Raw genomic sequence first — 25,709 nt, 5'->3', positions numbered from 1 at the left:
CCCAGGGTCCAGCAGAGTACTACCTGACACAGAAAGTATTGTATGTGGAACAAATATTTGTTGAAAGGAGGAATGAAAATCTTTGGCTTTTCCCTGTTTCTTCTCCAATATGTCATAAATCCCGGAGTCCTGCTGGGTTTTCCTTTCCAATATCCCCTGCATTTAGTTTTCTTTCTGTAGTAACTGTCACTACTCCTTCATTTATTCAACAAAAAGTTATTAATAGTCAACAGTGTACAAGGCACAACTCTAACTGCTGAGGATACTGCTCTGATCAAGACAAATTCCCTTCATTATGGACCTTGCATTCTAACAGATGACACAGACACTAAATAATAGCATTTAGTTATCTGATCATAAATATGATATATACAACCAGAGAAATTTAACCTAGCCTTAAAGGTCAGGAAGTTTTGCCTAGAGAAGAAATTTCACTGATATGTGAAAGACTAAAAGTAAATAACTAGCATAAGGTGGTACAAGCTGTGGTGGAGAGCATCCAGGCAGAGGGAACAGCATGTGCAAAGCCCAGAGTCAGGAAGAAATTTAGCACATGCAGATTTTGCATTCCCTGTGTCTGAATTATTGCTACAAATGCTACCCAATCTCTTTACAAGATGACCCTCCACACAGCTCTAAGATTAAATTTTCTATCATGTTAATTTCCTGTTCAGAAACCTTCCGTGGTTCTCTACTGCTTGCTGAACGACATACTAACTCCTTAGTTGTTTTTCATGATCCAGTGAACACAGGCTCCAGTAATGGTCCAGTTTTATCTCCCACAAATCATCTGCATCTATACGCAAAAACAACCATCTTGTACTATTTGATATTCCCCAGACATTCCTTACTTTTTTTTTTTACTTTTCCATATTTACTCAGGTTGTTGTTGTCACCAAAATGCTTTTCTTTATTTCTGTCCATGCTTGCTGTTCTGCAAAACAATATTTACTTGTTGGATGCACGATGTGCTTTGATATTTTCTATTCTAGTCTATTTTACTCTATTTCAGTTTTTAAAACAAGCAAGTGGTAACCTACAGAAGTGATTTCATAACCCACTGATGGATCTTGACTCATAATTGAAAATGTTGCCCCAAATAACCTTAAAGATTTTTCCAAGATATATGATTCTTGGCTTTGGTGGATTCTAAGTTTTCTTCAAGTAGTAGAATCCTCTAATTCAGTTACATCTTGATTATTGGGCATCTGTATTCTCTGATGATAGAATGGTAAAATTCTGCCTAAGCACATGATCAGTGGGGGAGCTAATCATACAGAGTCAAGTCACCCTGAGGATACTTGGCAATGCATATTTTTGCATTTGTAGGAGTTGTCACACTTTGCTGCTTCAGTTCTGGCAATGTTCTGAACTGAAGTTGCTAATTGTATTGAGCTATTCCAGATCACATATTGGGCAAAGATGAACATGGGAAAGTACTTCTTCTATCTATAACTGAGGGGAAAATACCCCTCCACTAGCAAATAATCCATGGCACTTAACTGTAACTCATATTAGGTAATAAGTGTACCTTTGCAGATAGATTTGCTTTATAATTGCCCAAGGGGAATATTTGAATCTTTTGTAGTAACCACTCTACAAAGGATCTGTTTTTCAGAATATCTTTACATCTTGGGTTAAGTTTCAGTGGAATACTTCAGTGTTTCAGTATTTCTTCCATTTTAGATTTTGCAATGTCAACACCTGGATCAACTTACCATCTTGTTAATGTTTTTCAAATCTTTATCTCCAGCCCAGATTACATTCCTATATTTCATTTTTCTGTATCTCCTATGGCCACACCATCTCTCCACTTAAACCAGAGAACACCAGCATCAGGCTTGACTCCCCTTTTTTCAACTCACCTGCCATTAATTCCTCTTGATGTTACATCTTATATGCTTCTCAAATCTGTCTACTTCTCTCCAACCTCCCTGCATCTACTGATGTTCAAGCCTCCCAAATGGTCCTCTTGTCATCTTTCTTAGTGCATTTCACAAAGTGGCCAATCTACCATATATTATTCTCCAGCTGGAAGCCATTCAGTTAACTACTGTTCCCTTTAAGAGAGAGTCCAATAGAAAGTACCTAAAATTGCTTGCAAAGACCTTCTTAATCTGTCCTCTGCTAAACTCTCCTGCCTCATTTTCATTCTCTCCTTTCCTTCATATCTTACCCTCCAATCATTAAAATATGTTCTTTATGCCTCAAACACTCCATTCCTTGTCTAAAACACTCTCCTTTCTACTGGAGAACTTTCACTTTTCCTTCGAGCCACATCTTGGATAGTTCATGGGAATAATTCCTGGAGCCTCCTAAGTCCAGGCTTGGGGCTCCTCCCTTGTCCTCTTTAGTGCCCTGGAGCTCACCATTATGCTGTATTGAAACCATCTCTTCAGTTCAATAGTGTTAGCACAGGAATTATTCAATATCGTATCTATACTACCTAGCATATAATATACGATTAACATTTTTAGAATGAACAAATAATATCTGATTTGCTCTCTGCCAAATGGTAAGGGGACTCCCCTGTGGAAGGGCCCTCAGTTCCCAGCTATGCTGATGACCTGGGAGAGAGGTTTATCTAACACTGGGTGAAGTATCAGAAAACTATTTTGACTGTAGATTTAAGTTACGATCTCCAAACAGCTTATCAGTAATACAACTTACTTTAAAAAAAATCTCCAACTGTTTTATGTGTCACAATTTAGGAAACTTAGGAAAAGGTAAAAAGGGTATTTTTGGCTCCTTAAAATCCGAATATTTCAGATAATCTCTTCTCTTAGACAATTAAGTTTTATTTCTTACCAGACTCACCCTGGCCAATATCTAGATCCTCAGATGGGTGCAGCTTTCACCAGTTCCATTCACTTATTCTCATTCATCTATTTTTCATTGATTAAACACTTACTAAGTGCCAGATACCAGGAATACTAGGTGAGTAAGATGTCATTCCCCACCCACAGCCTCAACACCCAATCTATTCAGGGTTAGGAGGAAGGAAGAAAACAAACACTTAAACTCATGATATAGATTCCCTCCAAACTCATGCGAACTTGAACTTAACCAAAGAATTCCAAAAGGGTATAAAAAATGTTAAGGAACAAGAAAGTTTTTGCTTTATATATGAAAAAACAAAATAAGCTTTAAGAGCGATAAATAGTCTGAGGAAAGAATGTGCAACGAACAGCAGAGACCATAAGAGGAAGATTTTTTGCTTATGGAACTGTAAAGATTGTCATTGCATTAGTTCATATGTAGTCAGCGCTATTTGCATTAGTTACCTTTTTATTGAATTCTATTCATGACTGAGAAGCAAATAGTCTGGCAAGTCCAGACATTTCTCCAAAGACATACAGGTAAAATACAGCCAAAGTTATGAAAGTCTGTGGTTCTTCACAGGTAGTCAATACATACAGCTTGTGACAATTTTTCAAATGAGCATGTCATTGGTGAGGCTGCTAATGCTGATACCAGTGGAGTAAAAATGTATTCTAAAGGATTTTTGATTTGAGCAAGATTTGAAACAAGCAAGACCTTTTTGAACAGAATGATTTTGGAATTTTCATAAGCTAAGAACTCTTCAAAATGCCTCTCTGAGGCTCTTGCATAAATATTTAGAGCCTCGTTGAATTCCTTGCTATTCCTTTAACACACTTTGCTCTATGTATGATACCTGATACCTTTGCTGTTCTTTCTGAGTGGAATAGCCTCCAGTCCCAGATGCCTGTCAAACTCAAATATCATCTCTTCTGTGGAGCACTGCAACAGGATCAACAGAAATCTTTCAGGCTGAATTAATTCTTCCCCACTCTGAGTGCCCATAGCGTTTTGCCTTTCAAATTGCACTTATTGCATTATATTATCCTTATTGGTTGATATATCTCTGTTCCCCACAGGACCCAACAGTACCTGATACACATTAAAGCCTCCATATAGACAGGTTTAATGTTTGAATCATCCTATTCTTTTCTCCACCTCTCTGCGTCACTATAGTAGTGCCAAGTTCATGTTCTCCAGTTTCGGCTAACTTCATGATGTACATTATTAAAAAGTTCTGATCTGACAATTAAGATATAAATTATTTTTAATTAGTCACAAATCTATCTTGGAAAAAGCAAGGGGTTATAGTTTTAAGAGATTACGTGGTTTGGGGCAATCAACGTACCTGCCATGGCTTCAGTTTCCTCATCTAGAAAATGAGGACATTACTAAATAATCTCTACATTCCCCATCTTCTCTTAGGCTATGAATCAATGTCCTTTCCTGAATTCATGCAAAATTAATGGTCTAGATTTTTTTTAAATCTTAACTTGTTTCCTGTTCCCCTGCTTTTTCTTAAAAACACATAATCAAATTGAAGTTCTTTATGGTTTACTATGATGTCATTAGAGCTCTGAAAGTCACAGATCCAGGGTTTAATCCCTGACTCTGCCACTTATAAAACTAACTTGATAATCTTGGCAATTTCAGCATGGTTAAGCCTCAGTTTCCTCATGTGTGAAATGAGAATAATAGTAATAATGCTGGTTTCATAGAGTTATGGGTAATCTTCTTCTATATTTCTTATGATTCCCTGCAGTTGCAGGCTGTGTAGGGATACAAAAGTCTTAACAACACAAACACGTTCACTCATAAATTAATCACTAGTCTATTTTCTCCCATTACGTAAAGTGTTTTATCTATTTTTTGCTGATTGCCAGATATTGTAAACATCTGATAATATAGTGCAAATATAGTACCAAGTAAGTACAATGCCAAGTACAACTGCAAATTTGACAACAGATGCAAAGCTTTATGAAATTGCTGAAAATAAAGTCAAATAATTTTAAAACACCCAGGTAAAGCCATGGACAAATAAACTGAAGAAGAAAAACGTAATAAAAATATAGCAGACTAGGCACCTTAAAGATACTGAATAGAATATGGGAATAAATAGATAAATCCCTGCAATATTTATCACAAAAAGCAACCATATTTATGATCATACTGCAAAAAGTTTTAAAAGGGTGTTATTTTGTATTGTGATATAGCTTTTAAATGCTCAAAATTAAGTATTTAACTTCTTTGCTTTTACTAAGAAGTATTTAGGAAGCTATGAGCAAGAGGATGAAAGTCAGCATGAAAACAGGAATACCTCACCCAGTGGGCATCTTGGGGAAGGCCAGAGACAGTGGGAGGCAGCAAAGACAACCTTCACCTAGTTCTCAGCTCTGCCTCTGGCCAACTCTGGTGGTTACCCTTATCAGCAATGTGAGATAGCAAGGGAGAAAAACACAAAGACTGATGGTCTGTGTATTTTTGACACCTAGTAATTTATTAAAGTATCAACCTAAGCACCTCTATTCAAATATGAAAAACAAATAAACTAATTTCAAAACTTCAATAGAACTTTGGTAAACATTAATTTCATTTATTTCTATAGCAGTTTGTAATAAATAAAGGTAATTTCATTACCTTTTTGTGTTATTATTACTGCAAAGTAGCTGAAACAGATATTATTTTTCTTTTACTGTTGAAAAAGCAAAAATTGGTCAAGTCTGCTCAGATAGTCAGAGATCAGACACAGGCTCCCTGAGTCTAAGATATAGTGATAAGGATGTTTAATGTCTCTTCTTTATCACCAGTAATATTAAATATTTTACATGTTAGTTCTAATTCTCATTAAAATCTTTTCAGGATAGATTTTGTTGCCCCAGTTTACAGTTAAGAAATTTGAGGTTCAAAGAGATTAAATAAATATCACCAAAGTCACTAGTAAACATTGTCTTCCTAACTCCACAGCCCCTTTCACTATGTCCAACTCCTTTCTTTGCTAAAATTCAGGTTTGAACATATTTACTAATAATAGAAGAACTACACCTGCAGAGAAGAAACTTTATAAGTTTTTCTTAGGAAAAAGTGATTATTTTAAACATTTTCATTTTACATCTCAATTGTAATTACTGGTAAATTTAAGAAATCAAGTTTAAAAGTGATGCATTTATTTCACTGTTGTTCTCTTTTTCTACAGAATTTCTGGAGGTAATACTAAAGAGCAATGAAGTGAGCAAAAACCATGTTGCACCAAAAACAAAATAGAAAAAAGAAAAGCAAAGAAAGAAAATCTGTAATTTATATAAATCCCTAAACTCTCTCACCCCATTTTACCAATTGAAATGTGAACTATAAAGAGATTCAGTGAACTTTCTAGGGTCATAGAGTTGAAAGTCGGCTAGGAAAACATAACAACTGTTCTTGCCCCACTTGTGGGTTTTGATAGCTATCTTCAATCCAAGCATATTGTAGTGAAAATATAAAATTTTATTTAATAAGGCAATAAAGACAATACATCAGCTGAAATTATCACCAATAAACTCCGGATTGAATTTGTGTGTTTTGAGTGACCATTTACTTTTATTTATAGCAGCTCTGGTCATTGATTATTTGTGAAGGCTTTTTCATATGGGTGATATAAATTACATAAATGAAACAAAGACTATGAATATGTACATATTTTAGCTTATATTAAAGTTGCAGCAAAACAAACATTTCTTGTTAGCTGAAGACTGAAAATAAACTTTGTGGAAATTTTAGAATTGAATCTATTGGCTTTATAAAGAGATCTTGACTTATCTCTTTTTTTCTCTTTAAATTAGAAAATAGAAAAACTAACACCGTTAAAGGTGTGCTAACACCTTTTAGCAATGCAGTAGAAAGTGTAGTTACATTTCACACTACATTCTTGGAGGGATTTTTGTAACTTACTAAAACTGCTTCAGAATACAAAGGTTAAAAAGGACCTTATGATGTTTCAGTTTTGTTTCAGGACCCAAAAGTCTCCCTTTAGAAGGTGATTGCATTTCTTCATTAAAATTGTAAAGCTGAAAGGCATCTATCTAGAAGAGTTGCTGAATTGCCATCTAAACTAAATAATAACTATAAAACAAGTTTTGTGTTCTCTTTTATTTTTCAATCTTATATTTACATTATCAGATGTGAGAAGCAATTTATAAATGCATACACCAATCAAGAAAGAAAGAAAGCATTTCCCAAGGAAAAGAAACCTTTAGGATTATTCCAAATCAAATAAACTCTCAATATATTTTCATATTTTGACAATAAACATCTATCATGTCAGTAAGTATGCTGTCACAGAGATATGACAGTTCATAAGAAAATGTCCCATATTATCCTTCAGCCCCACATGAATCTCAAATCTACTGATTCTATCTCCTTTTCATTGTCCCTCCCCTTCCTCCCCCACCACCGATGCCCTTACTTCCCTCCTTGCCTCACTAAAATTCTCTGGTCAATCCTTACAATCATCTCCTTGCATATACCCTTGACTTCTTTTGCCTGACTGGTTAAGGGAACTGGAGGGATTGCAGGTTACATAAGTGTATGCATGTGTCAGAAAATCATCAAACTTTACACAATAGTTATGCATTTCTTTGCATGTAATTTACCTTTAAGAAAACTTTAAACAAATATTGAACTCTAGTAAATAGGTTTGCTTTTTGAAATGGTATGGGTTAGCAATTTTAAAACTTGCTTACACAAATGAGTAAATATACTGAAGGTAATGGGAGTAGCATCTTAAGGGGGAGTTATAAATATGGAAAGAAGGAATATTAGTATTGGATTGAAAAGGAAAGTATTATCATAAACTCATAATTTTTTAAATAGCTACCTATCTAGCTAAATATAGAAATGATTATATTTATATGGACATATAGTGTATATGTGCACATACATATGTACATATACTAGATGTATTCACTGAGATTGTCTAAAAGTTATGACATAGCATTAGCAATGAGCACACCTAATACCCAGAGCTTGATTTCTATTTAGCTTTTTGCATTAAAAAGAACTTAGACTTCCTAAAGAAGAAATGGTTCCAGGGCTGTATCAGAGGGCAAAATATAACTATAAAGGATATTATTGGGAAAAGTGACAAAATTTGAATATGGACTGTGGAGTTGATAACAGTGCTTATCAATATCAAATTTCCTGATTTTATTAATTGTACTGTGGTTATATAAGAGAATGCCCTTGTTTTTAGAAAATATTCACTGAAATATTTAGTGGTAAACAGTCATGAATCTCTCCAATTTACTGTCAAATAGTTTAGAAAAAATTATCTATTTAAAGGGAGAGACAGAGAGAGAAACAAAAAGAAAGAAAGAGGGGGTAATGAGAGAGAGAGAGAGAATGATAAAAGTCAGTGGAAGAAAATATAAACAACCAGTTAATGTGAGTAGAGGTATTCCTTTTACTTTTCTCATTGCTGTCAGTTTGAAATTATATCAAAGTAAAAGGTTACATAAAAGAATATCCTCATTGGCTTCTTGTGTCAGTCAATATAAGACCCAACGTTCTTACAAAGTCTCCACATCATCATGTGTACTCTCATTACCTCTCTAATAGCATCTTCTCCATATCTCCCTTTTACAATGCTTTGTCCTCAGATGTCCTTGTTACATGCAGAGAATCCTCGTCTCCTTTGAATATGTGCAGGATCTCACCTCCTCAGTTGTACCATCCTGTTTTCCATTACACCCTCCCCCTCCACTCCCACACTCTTGATCCCCTTCACTCTGCTTTACTTTTTCTTTTCTGTGGCATGTGTTACTTTCTAACATCTGTATGACTTACATGTCTTCTTTCTGTCTTGTCTCCACTCTCTAGAATGTAAGTTCCACAGGACATGAGTTTGTCTGCTGCCTTTCCTGACCTATCTTAAGCACCTGGGATAGTACCAAAGACACTCTATTTGTTGAATGGAAGAATGACTGTTATTAGACTGTCAGATTACCATCAGGAAACATTTACTCTTTTGGATATGAACCTTTAAGAATATTTATTTCTTTATGGTTCTTAGCTCACTATAGTTAAATGTCTATTAGGTATTAATATTTATGTTCATGTTAAAGCAGTGTCATTTCTGAGTGCCTGGTTTTAAAGCATATAAGTAACAACTGGAATAATTTTAGGAGTTTAGAGATATTGCTTAAGGAGGTCAGCTGGGTCTCAGAAAAAGGCAGTAAGCTGCTCATGGCCCCTCTTTCCATTCTCTGCTCCTCAGCTCTGAAGGTCTGGAAATGAGGCACTGACACACCAATCAAACTCATGAGACACTGGTGAGAAGGCTGGTTAAAGGACTATAATGAGAAAGAGTTGCCACAGGTATCAGAAAGTTGAATCTTCTGTTCAACTATTCTCTCTCTATAAGGAGCTGATATGGAGTCCAACAGATAAGTGCAGTTACCTGTTTTTGTGGAATCAGAACAAAAGGAAGGAGTTAGTCAAATTATGGTAGCCCACTGCTTATATTTTTCTGCCTAAAGATGGAATGTCTAAGGATAAAGGATTGGAAAATCCACTTCCCTGTTCAGGGCATTTTCTTACTTTGTGGTGTTGAAATGAAAAGTATTACACTTGGCTTTGGAGAACTTCCCCTTTTCAGGTTTCACATTAATAATCAGTTCACATATTTCTTTCTTTAATTATGTTAGTACATACCTGAGCCACATTTAAGCCTTATTGCTATTGGTTTCCAAAGGAAATCATGTTGTTCTTTGAAAGATGACTTCCCAGATGGCTGACCTTAGCCGCTATGTGCTGAATTTATTACGTTAGCTGTTAGAGTTGGGCTGAGGTGGTTCTTCCACTGTAACTCATACATATATTTACTATAATTAAATGGTTTTAAAAGTTTAATAGAAGGTGCTTAATGCTTAAGTAAAAAAGTCTGAACAGGGTTAAACTTTATACAGTTCTAAAATCTTGTTGTCTGTTTATAGACCATGATGAAGTAGATGCATTTCCTTCTGCTAAGCACAGGTAAAAGTCCTGGACATTATATATAAAACAAACATAAGAAGACTGTGAAAGGTAGTGAGAAGAGAGAAGTCCAGCTACGGACCTTGGAACCCGAGAAAGACCATGGTGGCAAGCTCCTTGACTTTTTTTTTTTGACTTCATATATCCTCACTGAGTGCTAGAAGCTATAACCTAAAAAAGCCAGTAGGAATTGACAAAAAAAAAAAAAAAAAGAGCTCTCATAAAAGCCCTTTTTCTCTAGCAAAGAACAAAGAAAGGGACAGCTTGACAAGACAAAAAACCTTTAGACAATAACTACTCTACTGCAGAAATACATCATAGAACAAAATGAAGCTCTAGCTCCATCACTGTCAGCAAAAGCTGAGTTGGGAGACTAGACTTCTACCCTTGTCAGGCTGTAATAAGTCACTGCCAGTATGGTGTCAGAGAAGCCAAGTGGGGAGATGGAACTTTCATCCTCACTCAGCAGTAACAAGCTTCTCCCCACAGTGTCACTGGAAGCCATTGAGGGATTCCCATCTGGCAGCAATGAGGTGGTATGATAGGAGGGTTATTGGGGAACTTTCACTACCAGCCAGTACTAAAACAGTTCCCCTCTTGCAGTGTCAGTGGAGGTCAAAACCATGTGAAGGTCATGTGGGAAGCAGTGGCACCCCTTCCACGCCCAACCAGGAAATGTCATGGAGGCCTAGTGGGGATCCTGAAATCCTACCTCCATTCAGCAGTAATGGGGTAGCCCTTGGTCTCAAAAGAGACCAAGTGGGGAACCTGGATCTTTATCCCCACCTGGCAGTATCTGCCTCCCCCACTGACATAGTATTATGGAGGGCAGATAAAACAGAAGATCTAGATAAGATCTAGAGTCTCACAACATAACACCCAAAATGTCCAGGATAGAATTTAAAAAATCACACATTATACTAAGAACCAGAAAAGTCTCAACTTGAATGAGAAAAGACATTCAACAAATGTCAACACTTATATGACCCAGATGGTGAAATTATGTGACAAGGATTTTAAAGGAGCCATTATAAAAATGTCTCAATGAGCAACTATAAATACACTTGAAACAAATGAAAAAGTGGAATATATCAGCTAAGAAATGGAAAATATAAAGCAAGGCCAAGTTGAAATTTTAAAGCTGAAAAATAAAATAGTTGAAAATAAAAAGCTCAGTGGATGTTTCAAAAGCAGAATGGAGAGGACAGAGAAAAAAGAACCAGTGAACTTGAAGATAGAATATTAGAAATTACCTAATCTGAACAACAGAGAGAAAATAGATTGAAAAACAAAAAGGAATAGAATCTCAGGTATCTGTAGTACTGTAACAAAACGTTTGAGTCATAGGAGTCCCAAAAAGAGAAGAAAGAGAGTGGGGTTGAAAAGTACTCAAAGAAATGTCTCAAATTTGGTATAAAACCAACATGGAAAAAAAACAAAAACACAAAGCAACAGATTCAAGAAACTGAATAAACACCAAACAAGAAAAACCCAAAGAAATCCATGCCAATGCACATCAAAATAAAACTTTAGAAAACTAAAAACAAAGAAAACAATTTGAAAGCAACAAGAGAGAAATGACACGACCTATCGGGGGAAAGACCAGTTTGGATGATAATGGATTTCTCATCATGGAGGCCAGAAAGAAATGCCACATTTTTCAAGTACTGAAAGAAAAGAACCATCAACCCCAAATCCTGTATCTCACCTCCACAAGTAAATTCTGTATCTTATTCTTCAGGAATGTCGAGGAAAATGACATTTTCAGATGAATGAAAACTGACAGAATTTGTCAACAGCAGAATATAGACAAAAATAATGGCTAAAGGAAGTCTTTGAATAAGAAAGGAAGTTATTGGGACTTCCCTGGTGGCAGAGTGGTTAAGAATCCGCCTGCCAATGCAGGGGACACGGGTTCGAGCCCTGGTCCGTGAAGATCCCACATGCTGTGGGGCAACTAAGCCTGTGCACCACAACTACTGAGCCTGAGCTCTAGAGCCCGCGTGCCACAACTACTGAAGCCCATGCACCTAGAGCCCATGATCCGCAACAAGAGAAGCCACCTCAGTGAGAAGCCTGCGCACTGCAATGAAGAGTAGCCCCTCCTGGGCTTCCCTGGTGGCGCAGTGGTTGGGAGTCCGCCTGCCGATGCAGGGGACATGGGTTCATACCCCAGTGCGGGAAGATCCCACATGCCACAGAGCGGCTGGGCCCGTGAGCCATGGCTACTGAGCCTGCGCGTCCTGAGCCTGTGCTCCGCAACGGGAGAGGCCACACCAGTGAGAGGCCCGTGTACCGCAAAAAAAAAAAAAAAAAAAAAAGAGTAGCCCCTCCTCACTGCAACTAGAGAAAGCCCGCCCGTAGCAATGAAGACCCAGCACAGCCAATAAATAAATAAATACAAATTTTATAAAAGGAAATTTTTAAAGAAGAAATTGTAAAACATAAGAAGGAAGAAAGAACAACTATGGGTGAATACAAAAGAGTCTCCTTCTCTTAAATGTTCTAAATTTTGTTTAAACAGTTGAAGCAAAAAGTACAATATTCTCTGATGTGAATCTCACTGTTTGTAGAGGAACTAATTAAGAAAGAAAATTAAAAGACCTAAAGGGAGGCAAGTTTTCTATATTTGATTTTGATATCAGTAAATTTTGTGGTGATGGAAGAACTCTGTATTTTGATTGCAGTGGTGGTTATAGGAATCTACACATATAATAAAATAACATAGAACTCTATACAACATTGTACTAATATAAATTTCCTGGTTTTGATGTACTGTAGTTAATGAAAGATGTAAGCACTGGGAGAAAGCGGATGAAGTGAATTTTCCATTATTGCAACTTTTATAAATTTCTAATTATTTCAAAATAAACAATAAGTAATAAGCTTCAACATGTCTTTAATAAGCCATATTCAGAAACTTCTAACTGTGAGAAAACATAAAAAACACACAATAGAGTGGGTGTGAAATATAGAGCAGATTTCCTCAGTAACTGGTAGGGTTTTGTTTTGTTTCGTTTTTTATTTTTTGATAGCTATTTATGACCTGTTTGATTTGGGGAATGCGGTTCTGTTTTGATGTTAATGTTATTATCAGTTTCTGCTCTTTTATGTCTTCAATAATAAAACTGTGTAAAAGCTCATGAGTCATCTTGGCTGGGTCATGACTATAACTGACACCTTTTTAGCATTTCCTAAAGAAAAAATCATGTATTATCTTCAGCCATCAGGGCATAGCAGCAGATACCTTGGAATTCTGCAAGCACTTTTTTGTCTTTCAGCAAAGTGAAAAAGAACTAGCTTAGGAGTCTCAGGATCTATTACTGGCACAACTAGATAGTGGCATCTAATTGTGACAACCAAATATATCCAGGCCTTATTTCCCATCTGTGTCTCATTTTCTTATCTACAGTGAAAATCTATCCTGCACTTCTGACCTATAATAAATATTTTCAGAGTTTCTACAAAGCGCAGATCACTCCTTTGGATCTGACCTCATCTTCCCCACATAGCCCTGTTTGAGCTATGTGGTCTTCTCTACTGGTCTTCTCTACAATAGATTAATCTAGTATAGGAGTCTCTTTCTTATACTAATTTGAAATTGGGACCCATAGACTCAAATTGGGTAAACTTAAGGTCCAATATTGCCAATTTTCTATATCTATTACTTTTTTCCAGTTATGAAATATTCCAAACATACAAAAACACGCAATTACTCCTTGCCCTGAATGAATAAGTATTAATAATTTGCTATATTTATTTCAATTTTTTTCTAAAAAAAGTACTAAAATTTGATATGGATACAAAATTAAAGAGTCTAGTACAAGAAATACCAATCATAAGACAATTATCAAAATTTTGTCACATTCACTGAATCTGTTTTTTATTTATTTTTTTAATTGTGGCAAAAACACACAACATAACATTTACCATCTTAACCATTCTTTTTTTAAAAATAAATCTATTTATTATTTTTGGCTGCATTGGGTCTTCATTGCTGCACACGGGCTTTCTGTAGTTGCGGTGAGTGGGGGCTGCTCTTCGTTGTGGGGCGCGTGCTTCTCATTGTGGTGGCTTCTCTCGTTGCAGAGCACGGGCCCTAGGCATGCAGGCTTCAGTAGGTGTGGAGAGTGGGCTTCAGTAGTTGTGGCACACGGGCTTAGTTGCTCCGCAGCATGTGGGATCTCCCCGGACCAGGGCTCAAACCCGTGTCCCCTCCACTGGCAGGTGGATTCTTAACCACTGTGCCACCGGGGAAGTCCCATCTTAATCATTCTTGAGTGTACAATTTAGTAGTGTTAACTATATTCATTCTATTATGCAACAAATCTCTAGAAGTTTTTCATCTTGCAAAACTGAAACTCTATGCTCTTTGAACAACTTCTCATTTCTTGCTTCCCCTAATCCCTGGAAACCACAATTCAACTTTCTGTTTCTATGAATTTTTCTATTATAGATACCATATGTAGGTGGAACCATACAGTATTTGTCTTTTTATGACTGGCTTATTTCATTTAGCATAATGTCCTGAAGTTGCATCCATGTTTTGGCACGTGACAGGATTTACTTCCTGAATAACGTACAATGTATGTATTTACCACATTTTCTTTATATATTCATTGGCTGATGGACATCTGGGTTACTTCCATTTCTTAGATGTTATGAGTACTGCTTCAATGAACATGGGTGTGCAAATATCTCTTTGAAATTGTGTTTTCAATTCTTTTGAATACATATGCAGAAGTGGGACTGTTGGATCATATGGTAACTATATTTCTATTTTTTTGAGGAACTTCTATACTGTTTTCCATAGTGGCTGCACCATTTTACATTCCCATTAACAGTGTACAAGGCTTCTAATATCTCCACATTCTCACCAACCCTTGTTATTTTCTGTATTTTTTGTGATAGTGGCCATCTTAATGGATGTGAGGTAATATTTTATTGAAGTTTGATTTCCACTTTTCTAATAATTAGTTATGCTGAAGCATTTTTTCATGTACCTGTGAGCCATATGTATGTCTTTTTTTTTTTTGAGAGATGTCCATTCAAGTCTTTAGCCCATTTTTAAATTTTGTTGTTCTTGTTGTCATTGAGTTGTTAGAGTCCTTTATACATTCTGGATATAACTCCTTATCAGATATATGATTTGCAAATATTTTCTCCTATCTGAAGTTTGCCTTTCACTCTGTTGGCCATTTCTTTCATGCACAGAAGTTTTAAAATTTAATATAGTTTCATTTGTCTAATTTTGCTCCTGTGCTCTTGGTGTCATACCAAGAAATCATTGCCAAATCCAGTGTCATGGAACTTTTGCCCTATGTTTTTTTCTAGTAGTTTTATGGTTTCAGGTCTTACTTTTAGGACTTTAATCTATTTTGAGTTAATTTTTGGTAAATAATGTACGGTAAGGGTCCAAATTAATTCTTTTGCATGTGGATATTCAGTTTTCTCAACACCATTTGCTGAAAAAACTGTTCTTTCTCCCATTGTGTGGTCTTGCCACTTTTGTTGAAGATCATTTGACCATATACACAAGGGTTTCTTTCTGGGTTCTCTATTCTATTCCATTAGCCGTTTTTATGCCAGTACCACACTGTTTTTATTACCATGGCTTTGTATAACTGACTTATTTTTTAAAACTCCTTTTCCTTTTTCCTTCTTGATGTATTTTACAGCAAATATCACACAGCAAAATTTTATCCCTACATGATTCAGTATGGTTCTCTAAAATTTATGGACATTTTCTAACAAAATCAGAATATTATTCTCACTCATAATAAAATTGGCAATGTTTCTTTGGTATCATCTCATACCTAGCCCAAAGTCAAATGTACAAATTGTCTCCAAAATGTGTTTATTGGTTTGTTTGAATCAAGATTTAAACAAGGTCCCCACTTTAATTTGATTATGTCTCTAAGTTGCTTTTCATTCAGAGAAGTTTCTCCCCTCCCCACTTTTCCCTCCAGATGCTAACTTGTAGAAATTGGATTAGTTGTCTTATAGAATGTCTCACATTCTGGATTTCTCTGTTTACTTCCTTGTTCTGTCATTTAACTTATAAATGGAAGTTAACTGGTGACTTAATTTTATGGTCATTTAATTATAAATTGAAATTAGCTCAGAACTTTGATGTTTTTTGCTTCCATGCAACTATTTAAATTCATTTGCAAATTGCAAACCCTGGGGCTTTTCCATTTCACTAGTCATTCTCAGATCTGCTTCCAGGTTTCTACCCAGAATATGCAATGTTCTCTTTCCTCAGAAATGGATATTTATTGACAATTTTTTTGAACCCTGGGTTTGTGGGGTACCTAGGTTGTCCCTATTCATTTCTCACTATTCCTGCCACCCAACTTTGCTCATGTTCTTGTCCTATGGCTGTAGGTGATTTATCATTTGTATTCATAATCTGAAGTTTATGGAAATGTCTTGCCTTCTAGTTTTATTTTGATGCCTTCAATGGGTTTCTCATTTTCTATCCTAATTGATTTATTTTTCAGGAGGAATTTTTGGGAGATTAAAAACCAACCTTGCTGTCAAGATCACATCATTGGAATTTCTTCAACTTTCTTTTTGCTAAAGAAAGAAAATATTACAAAAACACCTCACCTCCCAACCCATTCCATTCACTTTCTCTCCTATACCTTTTCCAAGGGTAACCCCTAACCAGAAGTTAGTATGTCCTGTTTCCATGCATGTTTTTGTACTTTTACTACATGTATATGCATCCATTAAATTTGTATACTATTGTTCTGTGAGTTTACAATATCTACATATATGTTTTCATATTATATGTATGATTTGCTACTTGGTTTTCTTTACTCAAAGTTGTATTTTCTTGAGATTTATCCATTTTGAAGTATGAAGCTCTAAATTGTTAATTTTAACTGCTGTGGAGTATTCTATACTTTGGAGAAAATATAATTTGTCAGCCCTCTGCCAAGGGAAAATTATTTCATTTCACTGTAAAGAAAATCATCTGTATACATGTTTACTTGTGTACATTTGCATGAGTTCCTGTAAGATAAATATGTAGGAGTAGAAGTGCTGGGTCAAAGGGCATGTGCATCTTCTATGCCCACACATACAAGAACTTCCCTTGTGTAACCATACCAACGTTTGTGATGTTTTAACTTTTCACATCCTTGTAGGTATGAAATGGTGTCTCATTGTTAATTTATTTTATATTTTCCTGATTGAAATGTGAGGTTGAGAATCTTTCCAAGTCTTATTGATACTGGTTTCCTTCCATGGTGTCTGGAAATAAAATTGACAATTTCTCCTGAGTTATGTGTCAGTTTCTTAATGGTTTGTGAGGGTTTTTAAAATACGTTCTGGACAATAATGCTTTTTTTTGGTATTTATTAAATACAATGGATTATCATAGTCTTCTGTGTATCCTCTCTCTCTCTTTCTCTTCTCTCTTTCTTTGTATCTCTACCTCTGCCACTACCTCTATCTTTATCTCATTAACCCTTTCTCTCCCTGCAGCTCAGACTTCGTCCATGGAAACATCTTTGGAAACAGGGAGCATACTAAATTTTTCATTTTCCCAGATCTTCATCTCTAACCACCCCTCTCCATGATCACCACTCAAAGTTCTTAATGGAACATCCTGTCTTTCTGAAGCATTGACACTCATGCAAACAGATGTTAAGAATAGAAGTGCTCTGCCTTTATGACAACTTGATTGTCAGGATCATGTTCTGTATATTAATGTCAAGTGGTGTTTTTTTCTTTTTCCTGCATGCTTTTCCTTTTCCATATCTTTATCAGGATCTGGCAAGTCTGGTGAGTGCAGTAAACAAAATGTTAGGTGTGTGATAAATTCTGATATGGATGATAGGAAAAAGAAAAAGAAATTATAATTATTTTATAAACATAGACCATGCATTGATATGAGAATTTGATGTTACTGCAAATTGAACCAGTTGAGATGATAGTGTCAATTTATTGAAATGGATAGATGTCATAATGAATATGGAAAAAAAAAAGAAAAGTTTCTAGGACATACCAGATCATATTATCACATTGTCTCCAGATACAAAATTGATGATAATGCATAAATGCCTCTGGAAGATTCTATAAGTTTGTGAGTCTGAAGCTATGCTGTTTTAAATATTAACATCTAGTTAAATTAAAATATATAGATCAGAGATTTTCTTTGTTTTGTTTTGTTTTTCTATCTTTCTCTTTGGCTCTTCTCTTAGTATAGACTAGAAAAATAAAGGCACATGTAAATGCTTAGAGTTAATTATTTGGATTACAATTTAAATTTTCCAATATTTTTCATTTTATTTTTAAACACAGGCATCTGTTTGGTTTCATGAATAAAGCTCCCAATTTTGTTTTTTTTTTACTGAAGTTTTTTGTTTTGTTTTTATAAGTTTATTTATTTACTTTTGTTTGTGTTGGGTCTTTGTTGCTGCGTCTGGCGGGCTTTCTCTAGTTGTGGCGAGTGGGGGCTGCTCTTTGTTGCAGTGCACGGGGTTCTCATTGCGGTGGCTTCTCTGGTGGCTTCTCTTGTTGCAAAACATGGGCTCTAGGAGTGAAGGCTTCAGTAGCTGTGGCACGTGGGCTCAGTAGTTGTGGTGTACGGGCTTAGTTGCTCCACGGCATGTGGGATCTTCCCCCATCCAAGGCTAGACCAGGGCTTGAACCTGTGTGCCCTACATTAGCAGGCAGATTCTTAACCACTGCTCCACCAGGGAAGTCCCTGAAGTTCTTGAAGAAGTAATATTTTAACATTTGAGAATAATGGACCAAAGAAGATGAGAACATTCAAGGGTAACTGTATTTCATAATCTAAAATAATTTTCTTTTCACAGGCAATTGCACTAGACAAAGAACAGTAAGGAACTTTAATTACAATAATAATTGTGGAAGAAACAACCAGCTTGGTATAACATATCCAGTCCAAGTTTGTATCCAATATAATTTTTTAATCTAAAGCAGAATTATAATCTAAAAACAATATTTAGATTCTGAATAAGATATGTACAGAAAAATATTAGCATGTAATATTTGATTGTCAAAAATGTGAGTGATTTTATTTGAAAAACGACCAACATTCTTCAGAGTTCCAGACCTCCCAGTTATTTTAATAGTATTATCTTGGAGGAAGGCTCATAAACTCTCGTGTTCATTAGTTCATACTTGCACCATGAGGGGATTTGCTTTGGAAATTGATAGACTCTTATTTGGCTCAAAAAGTGAGTGCCCCTGGATTAGGGATTTTCTCAATGCACAGTGCAAAAGGCTAATAATTTTATTTGAAAAAAAATAATTATTATTACTTTTCATTCTGTTCAGCCTATATCACACTCAAAAGCAATTAATTATCTTGGTGGCTTTGTGCTTCATCTGTCCCAAAGTTTTCTGTTTATTTTAATAATAAATGTAATTTTTATACTAACTTCAGGTTGTACCTTTTACTACAAATTCTCAATCTCTGATTTACTAAATAATAGAAATCATTCTCATGAATGTTCAATATAAGAAGGGGCTGGCAAGCTTCATGCTCCATAACTTTTTACAAAAGCTTTTATCTCCAAGTAAATTTGATCTACATTATTTTTTTAATTTTTTATTTTTTTGCAGTACGCGGGCCTCTCACTGTTGTGGCCTCTCCCATTGCGGAGCACAGGCTCCGGACGCGCAGGCTCAGCAGCCATGGCTCACGGGTGCAGCCGCTCCACGGCATGTGGGATCTTCCCAGACCGGGGCACGAACCCGTGTCCCCTGCATTGGCAGGCAGACTCTCAACCACTGAGCCACCAGGGAAGCCCCTATTTTTAGTTTTTTAAGGAACCTCCATACTGTTCTCCATAGTGGCTGTATCAATTTAAATTCTCACCAACAGTGCAAGAGGGTTCCCTTTTCTCCACACCCTCTTCAGCATTTGTTGTTTGCAAATTTTCTGATGATGCCCATTCTAACTGGTGTGAGGTGATACCTCATTGTAGTTTTGATTTGCATTTCTCTAATAATTAGTGATGTTGAGCAGATTTTCATGTGCTTCTTGGCCATCTGTATGTCTTCTTTGGAGAAATGTCTATTTAGGTCTTCTGCCCATTTTTGGATTGGGTTGTTTGTTTCCTTAATACTGAACAGCATGTGCTGTTTATATATTCTGGAGATTAATCCTTTGTCCATTGACTGATTGATTGATTCATTTGCAAATATTTTCTCCCATTCTGAGGATTGTCTTTTCATCTTGTTTATGGTTTCCTTTGCTGTGCAAAAGCTTTGAAGTTTCATTAGGTCACATTTCTTTATTTTTGTTTTTATTTCCATTACTCTAGGAGGTGGATCAAAAAAGATCTTGCTGTGATTTATGTCAATGAGTGTTCTTCCTATGGTTTCCTCTAAGAGTTTTATAGTGTCCAGTTTTACATTTAGGTCTCGAATCCATTTTGAGTTTATTTTTGTGTCTGGTGTTAGGGAGTGTTCTAATTTCATTCTTTTACATGTAGCTGTACAGTTTTCCCAGCACCACTTATTGAAGAAACTGTCTTATCTCCATTGTATATCCTTGTCTCCTTTGTCATAGATTAGTTGATCATAGTTACATGGGTTTATCTCTGGGCTTTCTGTCTTGCTGCATTGATCTATGATTCTGTTTTTGTGCCAGTAGCATACTGTCTTGATTACTGTAGCTTTATAGTATAGTATGAAGTCAGGGAGTCTCATTCCTCCAGCTCCGTTTTTTTCCCTCAAGACTGCTTTGGCTACTCGGGGTCTTTTGTGTCTCCATACAAATTTTAAGATTTTTTGTTCTAGTTCTGTAAAAAAGTGCCATTGGTAATCTGATAGGGATTGCACTGAACCTGTATATTGCTTTGGGTAGTATGGTCATTTTCACAATATTGATTCTTCCATCCATGAACATAGTATATCTCTCCATCTGTTGGTATCACCTTTAATTTCTTTCATCAGTGTCTTATAGTTTTCTGCATACAAGTCTTTTGTCTCCTTAGGTAGGTTTATTCCTAGGTATTTTATTCTTTTTGTTGCAATGGTAAAAGGGAGTGTTTCCTTAATTTCTATTTTAGATTTTTCATCACTAGTGTATAGGAATGCAAGAGATTTCTGTGCATTAATTTTGTATCCTGCAACTTTACCAAATTCATTGATTAGCTCTAGTAGTTTTCTGGTGCATCTTTAGGATTCTCTATGTATAGTATCATGTCATTTGCAAACAGTGTCAGTTTTACTTCTTTTTCAATTTGTATCCTTTTTATTTCTTCTTTTTCTCTGATTGTCATGGCTAGGACTTCCAAAACTATGTTGAATAATAGTGGCAAGTGTGGACATCCTTGCCTTTTTCCTGATCTTAGAGGAAATGTTTTCAGTTTTTCACCATTGAGAATAATGTTTGCTGTGGGTTTGTCAGATATGGCTTTATTATGTTGAGGTAGGTTCCCTCTATGCCCACTTTCTGGAGAGTTTTTTTTTTTTTTTTATCATAAATGGGTATTGAATTTTGTCAAAAGCTTTTTCTGCATCTCTTGAGATGATCACATGGTTTTTACTCTTCAACTTGTTAATATGGTGTATCACATTAATTGATTTGTGTATACTGAAGAATCCTTGCATCCCTGGGATAAATCCCACTTGATCATGGTGCATGATCCTTTTAATGTGTTGCTGGATTCTGTTTGCTAGTATTTTGTTGAGGATTTTTGCATCTATATTCACCAGTGATATTGGCCTGTAATTTTCATTTTTTGTGACACCTTTGTCTGGTTTTGATATCAGGGTGATGGTGGCCTCATAGAATGAGTTTGGGAGTGCTCGTTCCTCTGCAATTTTTTGGAAGAGTTTGAGAAGGATGGGTGTTAGCTCTTCTCTAAATGTTTGATAGAATTCACCTTTGAAGCTATCTGGTCCTGGACGTTTGTTTATTGGAAGATTTTTAATCACAGTTTCAATTTCATTACTTGTGATTGGTCTGTTCATATTTTCCATTTCTTCCTGCTTCAGTGTTGGAAGGTTATACCTTTCTACGAATGTGTCCATTTCTTCCAGGTTGTCCATTTTATTGGCATAGAGTTGCTTGTAGTAGTCTTTTAGGATGCTTTGTATTTCTGCAGTTTCTGTTGTAACTTCTCCTTTTTCATTTCTAATTTTAGTGATTGGAGTCCTCTCCCTCTTATTTTTTATGAGTCTTGCTAATGGTTTATCAATTTTGGTTATATTCTCAAAGAACCAGCTTTTAGTTTTATTGATCTTTGCTATTGTTTTCTTTGTTTCTATTTCATTTATTTATGCTCTGATCTTTATGATTTCTTTCCTTCTGCTAACTTTGGGTTTTGCTTGTGCTTTCTCTAGTTCCTTAGGTGTAAGGTTAGATTGTTTATTTGAGATTTTTCTTGTTTCTTGAGGTAAGCTTGTATAGCTATAAACTTCCCTCTTAGAACTGCTTTTGCTGCATCCCATAGGTTTTGGATCATCGTGATTTCGTTGCCATTTGTCTCTAGGTATTTTTAAATTTCCTCTTTGATTTCTTCAGTGATCGCTTGATTATTTAGTACCATATTGTTTAGTCTCCATGTGTTTTTTTTTTTTTTTCTTTTTTTTTCCCTGTAATTGATTTCTAATCTCATAGCGTTGTGGTCAGAAAAGATGCTGGATCTGAAAACAGGGCCTTTCAGATGCTCAGGAGTTTGAAAAGGGAACTTGATCTGTGGTCATCTTGAGATGCCAAAATGGGTATGCTTTCCTCCCAGAATGACTCATACCTCTACCTGGAGGCAGGGTTGTTAATGACCTTGACGACTTTAGCCCAGCTGACTGCTCCCAGAATACTCCAGCAGTTCCATGCTGGGAAGAGGAAGCAGCTGTTATCAGATGACTACTCAGGAATGTGACCTAAAGGGGACCTTAAGTGGGACATAGAGACTGGTCATATGGCACTCTTTGGCAGGTTGTTTTTCATAGAGGCTGCAACTCTTGATGTCCACGAGCCATATGTAGGTCACCTTCAACTTCTCTTCCCGTAAACCAGGAAAGGAGTTCTGGGAAATAAGCAAGTGAGAGAAAACAAGTGGGAGTCACAGTCACTTCTGACCCCATTAGCCAATATGACACTATGTGCTAGCCCTGGGGCTGAGTTTTAGTAACCCTTAGATATTTTTGGCTGCTTTGTTTAGAAACTGAAACTCAAAGCCATAAGCACTAGTGAGGTTGGACGGTGTAGTTTGAGAGTTCAGGATTTGAAGGGACCAAATCTCAGCCCCATTTCTTAATAGCTTTGTAGTCTTTGTCTTATAACCTATCTATGTGTTACCACCACAATTTGTAAAATGGTGATTATAATAATGACCTCAATAGATTAATGTAAAGATGAAATAAGAAAGCATAAGGTGCTGGGTAAAAATGACGTGCTCAGTATTTACTGGTTCCTTTTTCATTATGTTGTAGGCTAATTGCACCCAAACCTTCCATCCAGGTTTGGGTTGGGCATTAAAAGACATGCACATATTCATACTGGTGTCAATTCACTCCATACACACTAACCATCCATGTTGCTCAAACATGGCAGACATTCTCCTGCCTTAGGTCAACGGATCTGGCTCTTCCCCCTCCCTGAATGCTTTTTCTCCCAATTATGCACATAAGCTTTTATCTTCTTCAACTCTGCTCAAATGTCTTCTCATTGTGGCTTATCCCAATCACCTTATCTAAAGTTGCAACCTGTACATTTTCCCTCACTGCTCCCTTATGACTGTATTACTGATTCTCCCTGCCAGGATCCTTTCCTTTTTAAAATACATTTATTACTTCTAGCACTCCATAAAATTTACCTTTATTATGTCTATTGTTCTATTTTCTGCCTTCCCCACCAGAACACATACCCCATAAAGGTGAAAATCTTTATTTAAACCACTGACATATCCCAACACTTGTTTCCAGGTGTATAGTTAAGGCACAATAAATATTTTTCATGAAGGCACACAAGCATTTCAGACTAATCAAACTATAGAACTTACTCAGGGATGGTCTGGGCCTTGAATTACTATGCTTTTTTTTCACCTCCATATTCCCAAAGCCTGGAGTATAGAAAGTAGAAATGTATAATGAAATGGATGAAGAAGTTGGTTCAAGTACAATACAACTTCCCAAGAGGTCTGGGAATTACTCATGCTTAGGCAAAATCTGTTATCATTAATTCTCTTCTTTCTGAATCTGAAAACCAAACATACTGGCTTAGGATTTTTTCTATATTTGACTTATGTCATGCATCCAGAAGGTCAAGAAAATGTGGAGAATATTAACTATAGCCCCAAAACTTTGATGTAATCATGGTGAACATTTATTCTCACTGAATCATTTAAAGTTTGAATGTTGATATTTTAATTAACACTAGAATAATGTACATCATTTTGCAATAAAGGAGGAATACAATGAAATTTAGTTGCACCTCATCAGTGGATAGTTCTATATTGCTAACTATGTCTTTTTGAGCATGGTTGAGCAGGATGTTGGCATCTGTTCTCACAGAGTGATCGATCTACCTCACCCAAGGGAAGAGACACAATTGATTAAACCCCTTCTCAGAATCTTTGTTCTTAGAATTTTCTGTTGTGCATAGTGTTAAGAAGGCATCATCTAATACAACCTTAAGAAAGTGTAACACCCTCTTAAGACTCAAGAGGTGAAAAAATGCTCAGAGAATTTCTACAGAGTCAAATCCAAAATGAAGAATAACTATAGTTGAGTTATTTGGAAGAATGCAAACCATGAGACATAAAATAAAGAGGAATGCATGCTATAAATACAAGAAAAGAAAGTTTACAGAAATCATAGTAAATTTTTGTCAAGAGAGCTGGAACTCAGATGTGCTCCATTATCACCTGACCTTTCTCTCCTTCTATTTCTAGCAGTTAAAATGATGGTCATCCCCCAAGGTCTCTCTATAATGGATAGTTTAGGACATATTAATCTGATTTTACACAAATGCTATACTCAACTGTGCTTAAAGTGTCATCATGGAAAGGTTTTATGTGATGCTAGTATCTGGTTTTCCCTCATAACAATGCATTTAACAATTAAGTATGCCTTTGTGTGGTCTCTGGACATTAACACTTTTAAGGATTTCACAGGCTGAACTGAAGAAACACACCATAGGAGAGCACTGAAGCTGTTTATATTCTACCTCATCATTAACACAGTCACTCACTTATCTGATCACACAGGGTAAAAGAAACATGCAAGAGGGGAGACCTTCAAGATGGTGGAAGAGTAAGACGTGGAGATCACCTTCATCCCCACAAACACATCAGAAATACATCTACATGTGGAACAACTCCTACAGAAAACCTACTGAATGCTGGCAGAAGACCTCAGACTTCCCAAAAGGCAAGAGAATCCTCACGTAACTGGGTAGGGCAAAAGAAAAAACAGAGATAAAAGAATAGGGATGGAACCTGCACCTCTGGACGGGAGCTGTGAAAGAGGAACAGTTTCCATACACTAGGAAGCCCCTTCACTGGCGTAGACAGGGGGTGGAGGGGGGGAAGCTTTGGAGTCATGGAGGAGAGCACAGCAACAGGGGTGCGGAGGGCAAAGTGGAGAGATTCCTGCACAGAGGATAGGTGCCAATCAGCACTCACCAGACTGAGATGCTTGTCTGCTCGCCCACCAGGGTGGATGGGGGCTGGGAGCTGAGGCTCGGACTTTAGAGGTCAGATCCCAGGGACAGGACTGGGGTTGGTTGCATGAACACAGCCTGAAGGGGGCTAGTGCACCACAGCTAGCTGGGAGGGAGTCTGGGAAAAAGTCTGGATCTGCCTAAAAGGCAAGAGACCATTGTTTTGGGATGCACAAGGAGAAGGGATTCCTTCCTTGTCTGCCCACAGAAGGCAGGGCACTGC

The sequence above is a fragment of the Phocoena phocoena genome, chromosome 1 (assembly GCF_963924675.1).
Source record: "Phocoena phocoena chromosome 1, mPhoPho1.1, whole genome shotgun sequence".
In the NCBI taxonomy this organism is placed as follows: domain Eukaryota; kingdom Metazoa; phylum Chordata; class Mammalia; order Artiodactyla; family Phocoenidae; genus Phocoena; species Phocoena phocoena.
The sequence above is the reverse complement of the archived record's forward strand: the minus strand, read 5'-3'. Positions refer to the sequence as shown.